The sequence below is a fragment of the Symphalangus syndactylus genome, chromosome 9 (genome assembly GCF_028878055.3).
Source record: "Symphalangus syndactylus isolate Jambi chromosome 9, NHGRI_mSymSyn1-v2.1_pri, whole genome shotgun sequence".
NCBI classification, from domain to species: domain Eukaryota; kingdom Metazoa; phylum Chordata; class Mammalia; order Primates; family Hylobatidae; genus Symphalangus; species Symphalangus syndactylus.
In genome coordinates, this window is record NC_072431.2 from 120,194,094 (window position 1) to 120,214,734 (window position 20,641).

At 43.5% G+C, this 20,641-nt stretch overlaps 1 protein-coding gene across 2 annotated transcripts in view; it reads right to left on the reverse strand.

The window, feature by feature from the left end:
* ACER2 (alkaline ceramidase 2) overlaps positions 1-20,641 on the reverse strand; it is a 150,880-nt gene that overhangs the window by 47,902 nt on the left and 82,337 nt on the right. The window contains exons 6-8 of one of the 2 annotated variants that reach the window (XR_008660222.2): positions 19,842-19,920; positions 19,580-19,723; positions 14,972-15,038 (exon numbers count right to left, since the gene is read on the reverse strand). The gene's annotated coding sequence lies outside the window, so the exon portion shown is untranslated. Of the gene's footprint in view, positions 1-14,971; positions 15,039-19,570; positions 19,724-19,841; positions 19,921-20,641 lie in introns of those variants that run through there. The other variant, XR_008660221.2, reaches the window with a different exon arrangement.

A 20,641-nucleotide genomic window follows, 5' to 3' on the forward strand; every position in this document is an offset into this window, starting at 1 on the left:
TACAGAACTCTCCACCCCAAATCAACAGAATATACATTCTTCTCAGCACCTCACTGCACTTATTCTAAAATTGACCACATAATTAGAAGTAAAACACTCCTCAGCACAAGCAAAAGAACAGAAATCATAACAAACAGTCTCTCAGACCACAATGCAATCAAATTAGAACTCAGGATTAAGAAACGCACTCAAAACTGCACAACTACCTGGAAACTGAACAACTTGCTCCTGAATGACTACTGGGTACATAACGAAATGGAGGCAGAAATAAAGATGTTCTTTGAAACCAATGAGAACAAAGACACAATGTACCAGAATATCTAGGACACATTTAAAGCAGTGTGTAGAGGGAAATTTATAGCACTAAATGCCCACAAGAGAAAGCAGGAAAGATCTAAAATCGACACCCTAACATCAAAATTAAAAGAACCAGAAAAGCAAGAGCAAACAAATTCAAAAGCTAGCAGAAGACAAGAAATAACTAAAATCAGAGAAGAAATAAAGGAGATAGAGACACGAAAAACACTTCAAAAAAAAAAAAAAATCAATGAATCCAATAGCTGGTTTTTTGAAAAGATCAACAGACTAGATAGACACTAGCCAAAGAAAAGAGAGAAGAATCAAATAGATGCAATAAATAAAATGATAAAGGTGAGATCACCACTGATCCCACAGAAATACAAACTACCATCAGAGAATACTATAAACACCTCTATGCAAATAAACTAGAAAATCTAGAAGAAATTGATAAGTTCCTAGACACATACACCCTCCCAAGTCTAAATCAAAAAGAAGTTAAATCCATGAATAAACCAATAACAGGCTCTGAAATTGAGGCAATAATAGCCTACCAACCAAAAAAAGTCCAGGACCAGATGGATTCACAGCCAAATTCTACCAGAGGTACAAAGAGGAGCTGGTACCATTCCTTCTGAAACTATTCCAAACAATAGAAAAAGAGGGAATCCGCCCTAACTCATTTTATGAGGCCAGCATCATCCCGATACCAAAACCTGGCAGAGACACAAGAAAAAAAAAATTTTCAGGCCAATATCCCTGATGAACATTGACACAAAAACCCTCAAAAAAAAAAAATACTGGCAAAATGAATCCAGCAGCACATCAAAAAGCTTACCCACCATGATCAAGTCAGCTTCATACCTGGGATACAAGGCTAGTTCAACATATACAAATCAATAAATGTAATCCACCACATAAACGAACCAGTGACAAAAATGACATGATTATCTCAATAGATGCAGAAAAGGCCTTTGACAAAAATTCAACACCCCTTCATGCTAAAAACTCTCAAACTAGGTATTGATGGAACATATCTTAAAAGGTATTTCTGACAAACCCACAGCCAATATCATACTGAATGGGCAAAAACTGGAAGCATTCCCTTTGAAAACTGGCACAAGACAAGGATGCCCTCTCTCACCACTTCTATTCATATAATATTGGAAGTTCTGGCCAGGGCAATCAGGCAAGAGAAAAAAATAAAGGGTATTCAACTAGGAAAAGAGGAAGTCAAATTGTCTCGTTTGCAGATGACTTTACTGTATATTTAGAAAACCCCATCGTCTCAGCCCAAAATCTCCTTAGGCCCATAAGCAACTTCAGCAAAGTCTCAGGATACAAAATCAACGTACAAAAATCACAAGCATTCATATATACCAATAACAGACAAACAGCCAAATCATGAGTGAAATCCCATTCACAATTGCTACAAAGAGAATAAAATACCTAGGAATACAACTTACAAGGGATGTGAAGGACCTCTTCAAGGAGAACTACAAACCACTGCTCAAAGAAATAAGAGAGGACACAAATAATTGGAAAAACATTCCATACTAATGGATAGGAAGAATCAATATCGTGAAAATGGCCATACTCTCCAAAGTAATTTACAGATTCAATGATATCCCCATCAAGCTACAACTGACTTTCTTCACAGAAGTGGAAAAAGTACTTTAAACTTCGTATGCAACCAAAAAAGAGCCCTCATAGCTAAGACAATCCTAAGCAAAAAGAACAAAGCTGGAGGCATTATGCTACCTGACTTCAAACCATACTACAAGACTACAGTAACCAAAACAGCATGGTACTGGTACCAAAATAGATATATAGACCAATGGAACAGAACAGAGGCCTCAGAAATAATACCACACATCTACAACCATCTGATCTTTGACAAACCTGACAAAAACAAGAAGTAGGGAGAGAATTCCCTATTTAATAAATGGTGTTGGGAAAACTGGCTAGCCATAAGCAGAAAACTGAAACTGGATCCCTTCCTTACACCTTATACAAAAATTAACTCAAGATGGATTAAAGACTTAAACATAAGACCTAAAACCATAAAAATCCTAGAAGAAAACCTAGGCAATACCATTCAGGACACAGGCATGGGCAAAAACTTCATGACTAAAACATCAAAGGCAATGACAACACAAGCCAAAATTGACAAATGAGATCTAATTAAACTCAAGAGCTTCTGCACAGCAAAAGAAACTACCATCAGAGTGAACAGGCAACCTACAGAATAAGAGAAAATTTTTGCCATCTATCCATCTAACAAAGGGCTAATATCCAGAATCTTCAAAGAACTTAAATTTACAAGAAAAACACAACCCCATCAAAAAGTGGGTGAAGGATATGAAAAAACACTTCTCAAAAGAAGACATTTATGCAGCCAACAAACATATGGAAAAAAAAAGCTCATCATCACTCATCATTACAGAAATGCAAATCAAAACCACAATGAGATACAATCTCACGCCAGTTAGAATGGCAATCATTAAAAAGTCAGGAAACAACAGATGTTGGAGAGGATGTGGAGAAACAGGAACACTTTTACACTGTTGGTGGGAGTGTAAATTAGTTCAACCATTGTGGAAGACAGTATGGCAATTCCTCAAGGATCTAGAACTAGAAATACCATTTGACCCAGCAATCCCATTACTGGATATCTACCCAAAGGATTATAAATCATTCTACTATAAAGACACACGCACAGGTATGTTTATTGTGGCACTGTTCACAATAGCAAAGACTTGGACCCAACCCAAATGTCCATCAACAATAGACTGGATTAAGAAAATGTGGTACATATATACCATGGAATACTATGCAGCCATAAAAAAGGATGAGTTCATGTCCTTTGCAGGGACATGGATGAAGCTGGAAACCATCATTCTCAGCAAACTGTCACAGGAACAGAAAACAAAGCACCACATGTTCTCATAAATGGGAGCTGAACAATGAGAACACATGGACACAGGGAGGGGACATCACACACTGGGGCCTGTCGGGGTGGGGGTGGGGGGCTAGGGGAGGGATAGTATTAGGACAATGCCTCATATAGATGTCAGGTTGATGGGTGCAGCAAACCACCATGGCACATATATACCTATGCAAAATACCTGCACGTTCTGCACATGTACCCTAGAACTTAAAGTATAATAATTTTTTTTAAAGGAGCCTGTTTTAACAACATTCTCTAGATTTTGGCCTCAACCAACATCAAGCCAGCTGGTCTTCAGTATACACGTGAAATACTTTTCTCCATCTTGAAGACTGTGGTTGTTTTGCTCGTCTTTGTTTTCCTCTGTACACTGAAGGTTAACACGCAGGTGTCTGGAGCTCTCACACAAAAAGTTCTCGTCTCACTACCCTTCCAGGTCATTGCCCAAGGTCTTGAGACTTACGACCACTTAAGTTGGTTCCATAGAGTTTTATCATCTTATTTCCCAAATGGCTTTGTTCACTGTTACTGATGTTGGTTTTATCTTCAGGACACAAACCCTTCCCTGGACAGAGACAGACTTGAAATGCAAATTGAGCAGGTCTAATTGTTTTCTATTATCCTCAACTCACTTGGAAGCACCAAGTCCATTCTTCCTTATTTTTGCTTTGTCTAGGTAGCCAAACTAACCTCTTGTATAGTCCTTAGCCTTTTAAAAGAAAGCATAACTCTTATTTATGGCTTTTAAATATTTCTTGAAGTTGGTGAGCAATAAATGACCTATGGAAGTACTTGGGAAACCTGATGTTAATAAAGAAGTTTTGATTAGCTTGTCAATTACTTGAATATAAAAAAATTCTTCTAAATGGCTAAAAACCCTTTCCAATTTTAATATCTTCAAAATTCCCATAGCAATTATTTATACTGACAGTTGGCTTACAAACATCTTTATCATGAATGGGTCTTTTTTAATACCACTTCCTGGTTGTCAGAAATATCAAGTTACTGGGGTCCTCATGAATTGGGAAGTTAGGAAATATACAAAAGTCTTAACACAAAGTATACTGTGATCAGAATCCAGACTGTTGGGAAGACTGACTTTCTGTGTCTCTCCTTATGCAACAATGTGAAAGTTATTCCATGACTCTGAATCACCAGTTTCTTGCCTATGTAATACTATTACTATATTACTACCCCCACAGGGCTGTTGGAAAAATTGAGTTATAACTCCATAAAGTGCCTGGCTTATAACAAGCTCTTAAAATATGTTAGCTCCCTCCTCCCCACCTCATGTGACTTTGAACAGTTATATAACCTCTCTAAGATTCAGAAAACCTCTAACATGAGTTCTTTGTTGGGTTATCTGAATACTTTCTAAGCTTAAAGATTACACATACCCTAATTGTCTTATTACTCTAATAATAACTACATCCATCAGAAAACCCATTGCTTCCTGGGATGCCACTGGTCTTGGTCCCCCCACCTACCCTAATCCAGCAATATACCAGGTGACGTGGGGATCTAATAGCCTGGCCTGGTTAATAAGCACATACCAAGAAGGACTTTATTTCAGTCTAAGTGGCAGGGTCATCCAGGACATTAAAAATTCTGAAGTGCACCAAAGATCCCAGAATTCCCACATCTTTTGGAGGCTTTGGTGATCTATACCTACAAAAAACATACTGAAATACTGAACTACTGCCTGGTCAATTTTGCCTTTAGGGCCAACTAGAACATTAACCACATTTTGTATCTCTCTACAGGGACAGGCCTAAGATATTGCAAACCTGGAATTGACAAACACTTGGTAAATCTTGCCACTCATGATCCCTTACCCATGGGATCCCATCAGCAATGAAACACAGCACCATTTCCCACCATCCTTTCTCAGCAGAACATTCCAAGCAACTGCTACCAGCCTGTCACATTGGCATGCAAAGGAAAACCTAACTGCCATGTTCTAGTCTCTCCTGTCAGTGAGGATCATGAGGACTAAATAGGCCATTTTACTCTTCTGAGATCACACTATGAAGCAGGAGAACTGGATTTTAGGGTCTATTTCTTTCATTTTGTGAATGGTCTTTGCTGCAATAGTCAAAATACATTGGAGGTGTTTTACATGTTAACAAGTGTGTTTTCACAGCGAGCCGTGATGCACACGGGCGTCAGGGTTGCGGATTTGCCACTCACAAGCCAGAGTATCTGAAGAACTGTGATAAAAAGCTTCTTGTTTAAAAGGCTTAGGTTAGGTCAGTAGTTAAGTTCTAGCCAGACCATGACTAATAGCAGGTTCTAATTAGTGAGAACTATGAAAAAAGAAGAGAAAGGCTTTTGCTGCTGGGTTTAATAATGGAATTTCCAGTAAATAATAACAATCACCTCAAGGATCAAAAAACATTATGCCCATATTTGATCACAAAATGGTTGGAATTTATGCATCTATCTCTGTCTGCCGGCAGATGCTAATGACCCATGTCCTTGAAATGAATCAGGACAAGGAAAGTTGTAAACATTCTAACTTCCCTGTTTCTTCCCAGGAGCTCACTCAAATGTGTAATCAATCTCAGTATCAGTTCCACTAGACTTCATGGGGGAAGAAAAAGAGCACGTTTTTTGCGAGGAAAATAGTGCCATTCATTCTCATTGGTCTAATTCAGGGATGGTCTTCAAAAGAGCCTGAGAGATGGAAGGAAGACCGTGTCTGTGCGCACCATCCTCAAATTCCCTGTCCATCTCTGGGCTATTGCCTAGAATTTTGCTTTAGCACCTTATCTCTCCAGCTCAATGATTCTCAACCAACAGGCTGTACCTGAAGGGCACCTGGAACAACAGGAGGCTTTTTCACACTACTTGTGTGAAACCCGACCCCCACCACCTCCAGTTGCCCTCTCCAACCCCTCCAGTGTGTTCTCCCATGTGAGAGCCATAGACAGCCCTCCACTCACGCAGTGGTCCATAACCAACAACAGTGTTGGATGGAAAAAATATTAAGAATCCCATTTAGCCTAACACCCTGATCTCTCTGGAAATTGTAACTGGCACAAGGAGTTCATGTCAAGTTTCTCCAAGTGATCGTGCAGAATGCCGTGTTCATTCATGCATTCAACAACAGGGATTCAACACCTGTGATGTGCCAGATACAGGGCTTAGCACCGTGGCACCAGGGAACGTAAGTCTCAGTCCCTGTTCTCAACCACTTCACTGTCCACCGAGGAAGACAAATAGTGTTAGCTTGGTGCAAAAGTAATTGCTGTTTTTGCCATTGAAAGTAAGGGCAAGACCAGGCCAAGCACGGTGGCTCACACCTGTAATCCCAGCACTTTGGGAGGCTGAGGCAGGTGGATTACCTGAGGTCAGGAGTTCTAAGTGGTGGATTTTTAAAATGTGATGTTTGGGGGAACAACATTGAGCATAGGTGAAAAGGTAGGGTCCCCTGGGAAGTGGAGAGATGGCAGCACCAGATTGCAGAGGACCCGTTCTAATCCAGAGAGTAGCATGGACCCTATCCTGCCACCAGATGTCATTCACCAGCTTGTGGCATGGTCAGATTGGGGCTTAAGAGAGCCTTCTGCACATACTGAAAAGAAATGGCTTGGATTTGCTTCCAAGTAATCTAGGTCTATGGAAGAAACCAGGTGAGCTGTAAGTTAATTGTTGAGGCTGGATGATGGATACTCAGGAGTCGATTATACTATTCTGTTTCTACATGATTGACATTTTCTATTATAAACAATTATCTTAAAATGGTAGTCCAGAGAATGCTCTCAGGAACTGTCACTCTCAACTGTTATCAACCATTTGCGCCTCAGTGTGAAAGGAGGAAAGTTCTGATGGGAAAGAAAGACTTAGGGGATGCCTGGGGTGAGAGACCGGAGAAGTAGAACCGAGGAGGGAAAAGGCAGTCAACAGAGAAGGACCCGCATTCCAACACAAGTCAGTCTCCCTCCCTCCTGCCCGCTGCCACAGCGCCCCCACCAGTTGCTCTCCCGCCTGGACACTTGTGGCTGATACAGGCTGCATAATACATGCTGCATGTAGGGTAAACACACCTGATAGCATTAACATAAGCAGACCCTGAGAATGACCCTGTATGGCAGACACATCTGAATGTGTGTTTCAAGCTAAGGAATCCGGCATGGCCAACCTGGAGATTCATACCTTATCAATGATGAACATCCGAGCCCCCGGCCCATCCCATGGAACACGGGCCATACAAGGGATTGAGGCCCTGAGTTTTGGGCTAAACAAAGGTTTAAGGGGAGGGTGTTAGGTGAAAATGCTAAATTTAAACTGCACACTGTTTGCAAGCAGTTACGGTTTTCCTGCCCAGCCTGCTGCCACTGGACTGTTTGTAAGATGGATATCTTGTCCAGCCCACCACCACTGGACTCTCTCCCCTGTATGTGAGCCCCTAATAAAACCCCACATTGGCCGGGCATGGTGGCTCATGCCTGTAATCTCAGTACTTTGAGATGCCAAGGCAGGAGGATCACCTGAGGTCAGGAGTTCAAGACCAGCCTGGCCAACATGGTGACACCCCGTCTCTACTAAAAATACAAAAATTAGCTAGGTGTGGTGGCACGTGCCTGTAATCCCAGCTACTTGGGAGACTGAGGCAGAAGAATCGCTTGAACCCAGGAGGCAGAGATTGCAGTGAGCCAAGACCACACCACTGCACTCCAGCCTGGGTGACAGAGAAAGACTGTGTCTCCAAAAAAAAAAAAAAAAAAAAAAAAAAACCATGTCTCCTTTGCTGGCTCTGGGTCTCTTCTTCAGCCTCCTGAACCTAGTGCCTTCCCTATTGAGGTTAATAGGGGTTTGGCACAACACAAGGCCAGGCCACTTCTGCCCTGACCCCCTGGATTTGATCTAGTTTTTTTTTTCCTGGGGCCACTGCTGACTTCTTCCCCACAAAGGATGCCCAGGTGGCTGCAGGACTTCCTGAGCCCACTTTAGCATCCTGATGACTTGAGTCTTTTCTGAACTGAGCCATTTTGTCTGGGGTCTTGGATCTAAGATGTGTCTAAGATCTTGTGCCATCTCCTTAAGGAGAAAGGGTTCACTCCGGGACAAGAGTAGGGTTACACTAGGGGGGTTCCAAACCAAATGAACTCCTGGGACCACTGCAGAGTGGCTCCTCAACGAGGAGGTTCAGAGAACTTCCTTCCCTGTGAGCCTCAGGAGAAGAAATTGTCAGCAGTTATCACTCACTGGTGACAGAACAGGTGCTAACAGAAAGAAGGTAAATTGAAACCCGTGTGTGCAGGTGAGAGAGTATGAGTGAGTTCCTGCAGGAAAGACAGCACTAGACCAGTAAAAATCCTCCTCAGAAAATCCACTACACCCACAACCATGTGGGCCAAGTCAAGGGGTGTCTATTGAAAGAAAGGCAACTGTTCTTGTTTTAAGACAACATTAAATCCAAAGATCCTGGGCTGTTCAGACCGGGAGTTAAGTGGGACTCCTTCCTGCATCTCCATGTTGAATGGGACAGAGGGAATGGGAATATGGTTACTGAGCTGCCAGAATAGAATCATCTTCCCTCCTCATCGGAACTTTGCCTGACAACCTTCTCCCCTCTGGTTCTTTACACCACTTTGTCTGTTGGGATTGGGAAAGGGAGAATCATAATCTTCCTATCAGCTGCTTTGACATCTGCCGTAGTTTGGCAGGAACTAATCTAATGACGAGAGACTGACTCAGATTCTTTCTGGGAAGAGGCATTTTGGGGACAAGAAAGCAAAAGAGGATATGTGCGAGCAAAGCCCCAGAAGTCGGCGGCGAGAACAGGCTTCCCAGACAGCCACCTCCCACAGTCACTGGGCATTGCCAGGTGGCCAGGCTGTGGGGTGGGGGCAGTCCCCTCTCAGCCACGCTGAAAGCAGGTGGGCGTCCAGCCAACACCGCTGCTACACCCCAGGCCGCCTTCCTGAGCACCAGTTGCCGAGACAACGGGGGTACTTTGAAAATATCTTTTTTAGATGTGACTTCCAGAAAGAAGGGCAAGGTGAGAAGAGGGACGGAAAGAACAGAGAGATACCAGGCTGACACCTGACACTGAAAATGCAGCCAGAAGCTCTTGGTGCTGCTGCCCTCTACAGGCAAAATCGTAGATTACGACGCTAACCCACCAAAAACGCCCTGAAAATGAGATGTATCACTTTCCCACCAAGTAGCCTGGGAGTAACAAAACAGGAGCAGGGATAGGGAAGGCCCAGGGGTCCAGCTACAGCCATGGTATCACCAGAAAGGGAAGAGACAATTTGAGAAACACTAGGTCAAAAGTTAAATGTTGCCAGTTCTGGAAATTGCTTGGTAATAATGTGATTGTACATACAAATGCAAAAGCAGGCACTGAAATCTACATGCTGCAGTTGGCTTGGAGACCATCATCTATGCCATTCATGCACTGCCAGTTTTGTGGGGAACCTGGTGGTAAACCACTGGTAGACCACCTGCTTCTGGCTGGGAATTTTGTATGTAGCAGAGCAGCTCCCTCGCCGTCCTCTATTGTAAGTCAGCCCTTCTTGACACAAGGGTTTGTAAAAAGAAAAAAAAAAAAAAATGAAGGAAAAAAATGTCATCTATAATCCACAATCGGGGTGAATCTTTTCTATTTTGACAATGAAATCGCAATTATAATAATGTTATAAAGAATTTTCATGCCCTCAAGAACGTGCTGGGTATCCTCTGTGTAAAGCAAGGATACAATTTAATCTTTGCTTATAAAAATGCTCCAGCTTCCACAACTCAGGTGCACTGCAGACCACCACCAGAAGCAGCAGCACCTGGGAATGCATACACAAATTGCCAGGCCCCACATCAGACCTGCCGACCCTAAAACTCTGGGGGTGGAGCCCAGAAATCCGTGCTTTGACAAGCCCTCCAGGTGATTCTGATGTCCACTAAAATTTGAGAACTAATGATTTGTGTAACAATTATTCATTTGAAACTCCAAATATTACTCATTTCAACACACTCATTCATTTCAGGCAATGACTGAGAGAAGAAATGAGTTGAAATAAAAGCAAGGTGTGCAGAAGAAGCAAAGCCTATCTCCTCCTGCCTGGGCAGGTATCACAATCTTAGAATCGCAGGATATCACAAATTCCCCTTTCTACCATTGAGAGAAAGGTGATTCCCTCTGCTCCTGGCCAGACCTTGAAGCTCAAAATGAGCTCCTAGTAATACAGGTGATCTAGGGATTAAGAAAAATAGGTTGTTTGGCAGGAGGTGCAGGACAAAGGAGGTTATTGCCAATTGAGCACTGATGCCAGAGCTCTCAGAAGGACCCTGTTATGCAAGTAGAATTACCCCATTAACAGACGCAGGAACTGTGCCCTTAGGGAAGTCAAATGACTTGCCCAAAGTCATCTCTTAGCACTGTCTAGAAGAACTGTGATAGAAATGTCTTTCATCTGTAGCCACTAGCCACTCGTGACTATTGAACACTTGAAATGTTGCAGGTGACCAGGTGCTGTGGCTCACACCTGTAATTCCAACAGTTTGGGAGACTGAGGTGAGAGAATTGCTTAAGGCCAGGGATTTGAGACCAGCCTGGGCAACATGGTGAAAACTTGAAAAAAAAAAAAAAAAAAAAATTGGCCAGGTGTGGTGTCTCATGCTTATAATCCCAGCACTTTGGGAGGACAAGATGGGCGGCTCTCTTGAGCTCAGTTGTTCAAGACCAGCCTGGGCAACATGGTGAAAACCTATCACTACAAAATACCAAAAAAAAAAAAAAAAAATACATTAGCTGGGCATGGTGGTGCATGCCCAAAGTCCCAACTACTGGAGAGGCTGAGGCGGGAGGATCGCTTGAGCCTGGGAGACGGAGGTTATAGTGAGCGAAATCACAACACTGCACTCTGTCAACCATGACAGAGTGAGACCCTGTCTAAAAAAAAAAAAGAAAGAAAAGTTTAAATTCACCAGGTATGGTGGTGCATACCTGTAGTCCCAATTACTCAGGAGGCTGAGGCAGGAGGATCACCTGAGCCCAGGAGTTTGAAGCTGCAGTGAGCTATGATACCACTCCAGCCTGAGTGACAGAGCAAGATCCTGTCTCAAAAAAAAAAAAAAAAAAAAAAAAAAAAAAAAAAAAAAGAGAAGAAAGGAATAAAGGAAGGTTGCAGATGTGGTGTAACTGAGAAACTAAATCTTTCATTTATTTTAAATTAATTTAAAGTAGTCACATGGGGTTAATGACTATTCTATTGCAGAGTGGAGGATCATATAGTTTTGTGTAACAATGCCACAAGAGTGGAAATCTTCACCCAAGATAATCCTCAGGGGGAAAAAAAACACACAAGAGCATTGGTATAACTAGCAATTTGTCATCTTATTAATCTTTTCTTAATGGAAATGCTGACAGATTCTTAACAGTGTCTGAGTTAAGAAAATGCAATTAATCCACAGACTCAGATTTAAAGAAGCCTGCCTTCCTGAATGTTGGCAGTTGGCAAAAGCCAGGGATGGCAGTGTGAGGTGCCCCATACCACCAGCTAATGGCCTGAAAGAGGACGGAGAAGGCAAATGGAACCCACTTCAGCAGCCCATCTTTTACCCACTTGACAGACTTTAGAGACACCCTGTCTTGCTTCTCCTAATCACTGTTCTATATGTTAAGAGGACTTACCAGACAGTTACACCATTGAAACTGACCCATAGCAATGAACTTAGTAGAGATAACTGATCTTGCATTGCTTGGTGCTGGGCAGTGCAGTGCAGTGCAGTCTCCCAAGATGGTAGCACAGAGTGGCAAACCTGCTGAAGATGGAGAAGACAGATAATAGCGTATGTCATCTAGTGAATATAGTTGGCATCTGTCCCTTGGCCATTCAGCACCCTCATAGAAGGGAAACTCAGCCCAAGGGGCTGTTTAATAGATCCCAGAACAGGTGAAGGACCCCTCCCCCCACCGCCAATTAAGGATCTATTGAATAGCACTGTCTCTTATCAGTAAGCAGGTTCCATTCTGCAATTCCACTCTAAGCCTTATGAATTGCCTAAGATTCTGAGCCCTTTTCAATAGAATAAGCAAATCAGCAATAGCTGAGGTAGAAAAATGCCCTATCACTGTACTCTGCAAAAGCAAGGCCTTGGTCCAAACCTTGGGCCAGCAGAAAGGTGGTGGAGAAACAGATGGTGAGGATGAGGAGTGGAAGGACTGAGACAAGCCCCCAAAGCCACCAAGAGAATTGGGAGAAATTCTGAAATTTGAGTATTAGGGCCTATGCAATGCAGGGCAACATAAGAATTAAAGGAATTTTTTTGTCATCACTATAAGGATAAAATAATTAACAGCAGAGGAAAAAGGAAAATAAAAAGCAGCACAAAACAAAAACAAGGTTCTCTTTCCAGTCTGTGCTCTGCATGGTGCCTTTACACTCACCGAGCTACTTTCAGAGACAGAGCCTGTCACATATTTCATTGGTATCTACCAAAGTCCAGCACATTTCTGGGCACATAGTAGACCCTTAAAATACTAATCAGTTTGAAGTTACTGTGCTACATGGTGACTTTTCTAAGCCAGTGCTTCTCAAACTTTCTTGTGCATATTAATCACCCGCATGGTTTGTTAAAATGATTTAAATTTTGAATCTCTTTTTTAAGAGACAGGGTCTCGCTCCATCACCCAGGTTGGAGTACAGCGGTGCAATCAGAGCTCACTGCAGCCTCAATCTCTTAGGCTCAAGCGATCCTCCCACCTCAGCTTCCCCAGTAGCTAAGACTACAGGCATGCACTGCTGTATTAGTCCGTTTTCATACTGCTATGAAGAACTGCCCAAGACTGGGTAATTTATAAAAGAAAGGTTTAATTGACTCACAGTTCAGCGTGGCTGGGAAGGCCTCAGGAAACTTACAATCATGGCAGAAGGCAAAGAGGAAAGCAAGGCACCCACCTTCACAAGGTGGCAGGAAGGAGAAACGCCAAGCGAAGGGGGAAGAGCCCCTTATAAAACCATCAGATCTTGTGAGCACTCACTCACTAGCACGAGAACAGCATGGGGGAAACTGCCTCCATGATTCAATTACCTCCACCTGCTCTCTCCCTTCACATGTGGGGATTATGGGGATTATAACTCAAGATGAGATTTAGGTGGGGACCTAAAGCGTAGCCATATCAACCTCCATGCCTGGCTATTTTTTTAAGAGATGAGAGCTTGAAATGTTGCCCAGGTGGGTCTCATATTCCCGCCCTCAAGCAATCCTCCTACCTCAGCCTCCCAAAGTGCTGGAATTACGGGTGTGAGCCACTGCACCTGGCCTCTGAATCACAGTTTCAGTAGCTCTGGAATGAGACTTGAGATTCTGCATTTCTAACACATTCCCAAGGGAGGCCAACAAGCTGGCCACGGACCACACTTTGAACAATGAGCCCTTATTTTTCTCTGCTGGTCACAAGCTAGCTTAGCTGGTTGAAAACCACACTAGGGCAATCAAGAACATCAGTTTGATCTCCATCGGGGGATCCCTCTTGCTCCATGGTTGCAAACTGAACCCACAGCTCCAGCCAGTTATCCTGGGTCTTGGATACACAGTCTCTCTCTCTCACACACACACACACACACACACACACAGTGGGGAAATACAATGGGAAGAGATCACCATGACTATCTGAAGGCTGGCATATTATACCTCGGCTGCCATGGGGCAGCCCCACCTAAGTAATAGCTATGTTCTCCAGTAGCCCTGACTCTGCCCTTCCCCTCCCCAATGTCCTCTTAACCCTATTCTCTGGACATTGATTTTAGAATTGCTTTTAGACAAATTCACTCAGAAGCAGGACTGCAAACAAGTCTCCTCTCTCATGCTGACTGGATGATCCAAAGTGGCTGCCTACAGAGCTATCTTGAAAAAGACTCTGAAACCAGATTCTGGCTCTGCTGGAGTAGCTATCATCATGGATTAATGTTGTCTAGTGTGGGGGAAAGATGGGGAAAGTGGCAGCGTAGCCAGCATGGGGCAGACTCTCAGCAGGTGTGAGGATTTTACAGGGAGGCTTATCTTGCCTCCTCTCAGATCCCAGAACAGGGAGAAGCTGGTGGGCAATCACAGGATAATTCCTCCAGCACTCCTCGGAGCTCATTCAGCATGAAACTCTTCTGATGAGGGCACAAGTGCTTCACTGTGTCCTGCTCACTGGCTAGGGCTGAAGAATGAGGACACAGGTCTCTTAACTTTCATCCAAGGCACTTCTGTCTGAAAGGAGCACTAAGAAGAAATGAACACCTTAATGTGACTAGTCAATGATTAGCCTTTGAGTTCATCCTTCTTCAGTGTACCATAGGATAATACATTCTTCCTTGAGCTATAACAGTGGGAATATTCCAGAACTCTGCCTTTTTCACGACAGCAGTATCTGCGTTATAAAGAAACAGATGGGAGACTGGGTACCTCCTGCTTTGAAGTCTGAGGCACATGCCTATACTTCTCTAAAGAACTCAAACCATTAAGTAATTACTTTTATGAAACTGCATTATCTGGAACTCTACCCTTGTAAACTATCCGCCGAACAGCCCTAAGTGCAGGCTCCTCATATCACAGAAATGGGCCTCCTGCTGTTTGTTCGCTTCTGCAGAATTATTGGCTTCATCTACTCAGGGACATAAGTGAGGGCTGTGAGAAACAGAGTGAGGTATCTGGGTGTGCTTGCATGCCACCCCCAGATTCTGATGTCACCAACCTGCTGTTCATAATAGAGCTAAGTCCATACATAACCTGGTAAAAATTCAGAGCTCCAATGGCACCCAGGCAGGTAGCATGTAGGCATCAGATCCATGAAGAACTGCAAAAATAATACTAAAGATTTAAAAATATGTTTTTGTTATTGTTTCTGAGACAGGGTCTCATTCTGTCACCTAGGCTGGAGTGCAGTGGCATGATCATGGCTCATTGCAGCTGACCTCTCTGACTCAACCGATTCTCCCACCTCAGCCCACCAAGTAGCTGGAACCACAGACATGCACGACCAAGCCTGGCTAATTCTTTTTTTATAGAGATGGGGTCTCCCTATGTTGCCCAGGCTGGTCTGAAACTCCTGGGCTCAAGCAATCCTTCCGCCTAGGCCTCCCAAAATGCTGGGATTACAGGCATGAGCTACCACGCCTGGACAAAAAAAAAAAAAATACAGTTTTAGGAAATTTCTTCACTGCATATTTGCTACTGTACTTCATGTTCATGAACTGTTAAAGTTGCTGTGTACAAAGACGGAATTCATGTAATAGAACTCCTCAGTGTGACAATAGGCCTATACTATTATTTGCTGTGTGATGATTCATTTAATTCTCCTATGCTTATCTCTATTTGCACAGCTTATGAAATCTTTGCTCATTTATACATTAGGGCTTCACTTGGATGCAACCCATCATCTATATGTTAATATTTGTTACTAGGATTCTTTTCTCATTGGCCTGTAGTAAAGTAGTATGTATCTCAAAAAAAATCCATAAAGCAAGAAGTATAAAAGACAACTAATCTGGATCTTCTTGGAAGGGTTTAATAATGCATGGCTCTAGACTCCCAAACCTGCCCAAGAAGGAAGAGGTCTGGAGAGATCATATGCATGTGTCACATGTGTGCATATATGCACAGTGGTCCATGGCTACGTTGAATTTTCTAACGTAGCTTCCAGGCACCAGGCACAGTGGCTTTCATCTGTAATATCAGCTACTTGGGAGGCTGAGGCAGGAGGATCACTTGAGCTTGGGAGTTCAAGACTAGCCTGGGAAACATAACCAAATACCATCTCAAAAAAAAAATTTTTTTTGGCCAGGCACGGTGGCTCACACCTGTAATCCCAGCACTTTGGGAGGCCGAGGCGGGTGGATCACCTGACGTCAGGAGTTTGAGATCAGCCTGGCCAACATGGCGAAACCCCGTCTCTACTAAAAATAAAAAAAATTAGCCAGGCGTGGTGGCAGACACCTGTAATCCCAGCTACTTGGGGTGCTGAGGCAGTAGAATCACTTGAACCCAGGAGGCGGAGGTTGCAGTGAGCTGAAATTGTGCCACTGCACTCCAGCCTGGGTGACAACAGCAAGACTTTGTCTGAAAAAAAAAAAAATAAGAAGAAAAAGCTGGACAAACACTTGTTAACCAGAGACCCCTCTTGGAAAGGGCATATGCTCTGAGAACGGATCAGATCAAGGATTGGATATGATGTTGGACCTAGAAATTCCACTTCTAGTAATCTAATCTACAAGTATACAGAGAACATTAGAGGTTGTTCACCCTAGCATTGTTTGTCACCAAAAAAAACTGGAAACAACCTATGTGTCCACCAGTAGGAAAAGTAGTTGCATAAAACATGGTACCTTTATTCAGTCGACTGCTATATAGATATTTAAAGGAATGGAGTAATTCTGTTTGTGCTGCTATGGAAAGAGCTCTTAGCTATATTGTTAAGTGAAAATAGTGAGCTATAGCATCGTGGATATATTGGACCCCCATTTATGTATATGTACAAAATAATTGTATCAAAATATACACAAAACTCTTAATGGTGTTTACATGTGGAGAGTAGGACTTAGAATGTGTTTTCCTATCCCAAGAGTAAAAATGAGACTATCTCATCCTCATTTTCCCTTTTGTATACCATTTGAATTTTTCTCATGTGCATATGCTATTTTCATAATTGAAAAATAAAATCCTACTTCTGCCACTTAACAACTGTGGTTGATTGCAAAAGTAGACCCAATTCTCACCCCTATCTGTCTGTGCTCCCCTTTGCAATATGACTTTGCAGTTCTTTCCATCTAGTGGTGGAGTCTATTTCACCTTCTCTTGCATCTGGGCAGGCCTCATGACTTGCTTTGGCCAACAGATTATGGTAGACGTGGTGCAGTGCCAGTTCCAAGCCTAGGCATCAGGAGGCCTTGCACCTGTCCACTCTTCCTATTGGAATCCTACCAATCTGCCATGTGAACAAGCCCAGGCTAGCCTGTAGGAGCATGAGAGCAATCATGTGGCCAGTTGTGCCCTACTCCTAACAATCCAGCTGACAGCCAGGCAATCTCCAAAACTGTGAGCTAAATAACTGGTTGTTGTTTTAAGCCACTAATTTGGGGATTGTTTGTAACACAGCAAGATCTAACTGGTCTTCCAACCATGTCATCTTGGGAAGAATCTCCTTTTTTGAAAGACGGGGCTAATTATCCACTACATTTTTTTTCAAAAGTTTAAGGGAGATAACATGTAACAATTCAAATAGTAGCTCCTTTCCCCTTCCCCAATGCCAATGATAGAATATGAATCTTGAAGGATGGATGCCCTCACCAAGCCAGAAGGAAGCCATCACCCTGTGCCTGCCTGAAAAGTTGATGACTTCACCCAGTGGCACAGGCCTGGGGTTGGAAGTGCCAGAATTATGGGTGGGTGGAATTGTGGGTGTGTACTGGGAACATTGAGTAAGATCTTCCTAGCCAGCCCCTACAGAAAGAGCTCTGAAGGTTCAGTAAGAGGACATGCAAATCTATACACTAGGGGCACCTCCTGACAGAGCTGGAGATGGAGAGAAAGGACTAGAACCTTCTCAGCAGGGCCGCTCTGGAGGTCAGCTCAAAGCCAGGAAGGGGTGAAAAGATTCCTAATGGAAGTCTTTACTTCAGCAGAATTTGCCACAGCTGTGGCAGCCATCACAGCCCCTCACCCATTAGGTGGCTGCAATGCAGAGCTGTTGGAGGTCTTTCTCCTCTGGAGATAGCAGAACAGTCTTCAGGGATTATCCATGGTCATAAAGTCATGTTATTCCCCCAAGGCTGCCAACCTCATGGGATTTCATGTGGTGGCCATAGGAGATCCAGCCTCCAGCTTCTCCGGCTGTTCCAAGTAATGGCTCTGAGCTGCCCTGCTGCTGTGAATGGTTCCAGAGGAAGGGTTCTCTCCCTTTGAGGGGCCCTGGGGAATAGCTACACGGGATCCTGGAACACTAGAGCCTGGTAAGCAAGATAAACGAAAGGAAGCCTGCCTGAGCATGAGCAGTCTTCCACCAGAGTGAGGCCTGATGGAAAACAGAAAGAGAGAGTTGCCCAGCCCTTCTACAGAAAGAAGACCCTGAGAACTAATCATGCATCCTCCGCAGGATGCTCAAAGAATCTTGAGACTCATAGAACAGTGGCCAGCTCATTCATCTGAGAGGATGGGTGGAGACTGCCAGGCAGTGCTGGGCATCTGTCTTAGTTCATTTTCTGTTGCTAGAACAAAATACTACAGACTGGGTAATTTATAAAGGAAAGAAATGTATTTCTTACAGTTCTGGAGGCTGGGAAGTCCAAGGTCAAGGAGCTGCATCTGATGAAGGCCTTCTTACTGCATCATAATGTGGCAGAGGCCATCACATGGTGAGAGGGCAAGAGCGTGCCAGCTCAGGTCTCTCTTCATCTTCTTATAAAGCCAACAGTCCCATCATGGGAGTCCCACCCTGATGACCTTCTCTAACCCTAATTACCCCCCAAACGCCCCATCTCCAAATGCCATTGACATATGACTTTGGAAATTAAGTTTCCAACACACGAAACTTGGGAGATACATTCAAACCATAGTGGCACCCATCTTTTCTTCAGGTTCCATATCAGGAATTCCATCCTATGAGAGAGGCCAGGTGGAAAAGCCGGGGAGATGTGTTGGGAGGGCATCTTACACACAGGGAAGAGCGTGAGGACAGGCACAGGGACAGGAGGGCCTGGAATGACCCTATAGTTTAGAGCGGCTGGAACTTACCAGCATGTGGGCCATGGCACTGACAGCCAATAGGGTGTGAAGGGATGGGGAGGACAGGTCATCCTAAAGAACTTGAATTTCGTCTTGAAGGCAATATGATATTTTTACTATCAACTGGAGAGGGGGAATCTGGCACAGATCCTAGCACATAGTAAATGCTCAGTCATTGTTGGATAGAGGAATTTAAGAAGAAATGAATCTGGGTCCCTGTAAGCCCTCAATTTCAGCAGTCTATTAAATTTGGGAGACTCTCAATTTTTAATTATATTAATAAAAGCTGCAATTACTCATTGAGCGCTTATTATTAGTATCGTCTCACTCTCTCTCATATATAGCTGAACATTGGAACTATCTACAGAGGTTTTAAAAATATTAATGGCTGGCTCCCACACCCAGAAATTTCGCTTAAACTGGTCTGGGTGCTCCCTGGCTGTTGGACTTTTGAGACTCCTATGGTGATTCTAATGTACAGCCAAGTTTGAGACCCATTGTCCCATCTCATTTAATCTTCACAACATTCCCATGAGATAGACATTATCTTTATCCCAGTTTGCAAGTGAAGAAAGGGAATCTTAAAAAACATTAAATAACTTGCCCAAGAACACATACTTCAGGCTGGGAGTGGTGGCTCATGCCTATAATCCCAGCACTTTGGGAGGCTGAGGCAGGAGGATCACTTGAGCTTGAGAGGTTGAGGCTGCCGTGAGCCACGATCGTACCATTGCACTCCAGCCTGGGTGACAAAGAAAGACCCTGTCTCAAAAAAAAAAAAAAAAAATCACACAATTTAGTAACTAGCAAATTCAGCATACAAAGCTGCCATGGATTTTCCCAGAGATACAGGAAAATAACTAGAAACTTTCATACTCACCTTTCTTCTTTTCTCCGGAAGTTCTCAGTGATTAGAACAAAAGACTTCTTTTTACAAGAATCTTGGAACATTGAGTGATCTGTGTGTTTGTGAAAGAGAGAGATTGAGAGGATGATTATGAGTCAAGGTGAAGTTTATCAACTGTCAGATTTGCTTAAAGTATTAGAGTTGAGACTTATGCAGGTTTAACCAGAGAAAGAGGGATTAGACTGTTCTGTTTTCCCAGAGTCGGAGGCAAAGAGGTAGGGTGATGGCCTCTATGTTCCTGGACCAGGCAAAGAGAGAGCAAAATGAGGTAAAGAGGAAGATGGTGGTGATTCAGCTGAGGAAGGGTGGAAGGGTGAGTGCTGACAATCTCTTCTCATTCTCCTGCCAGTACAAGCAGCTGTCTGCTCTTTTAATAATTCTTTGTCTTCTCCAAAAGGGCAAAACACATTCTACATAAAGACGCTTCTGTTAGCAGCTGTGGTGGCGATTTCAAAGGCGGGGGGTCGGGGGAGTGGAAAAGACAAAATTTTCATGATTCTTTTTCCTCAAATGTGTTGGGCGACTGTGGTAAGGGAAGGAAATGCATTACTAAATCAAGTGGTAGCTGGGTCCCTCTGCCGATGAGCACAGCATTAAACGGCGTGGCCACTCAGCACGGTGGATGCAGCCTCCAGGGGAGAAAGGGGGTGTGGTAGGGAAGCCCCTTTGCAGTTCCAGCGTTTCATAAGATCTAACTCTACCCAACAGTTTTTCTTAGAGATTACTCCTGTGTGCATTGGGCCTCTTTCGGTTTTAAGTAACGGAATACAGTT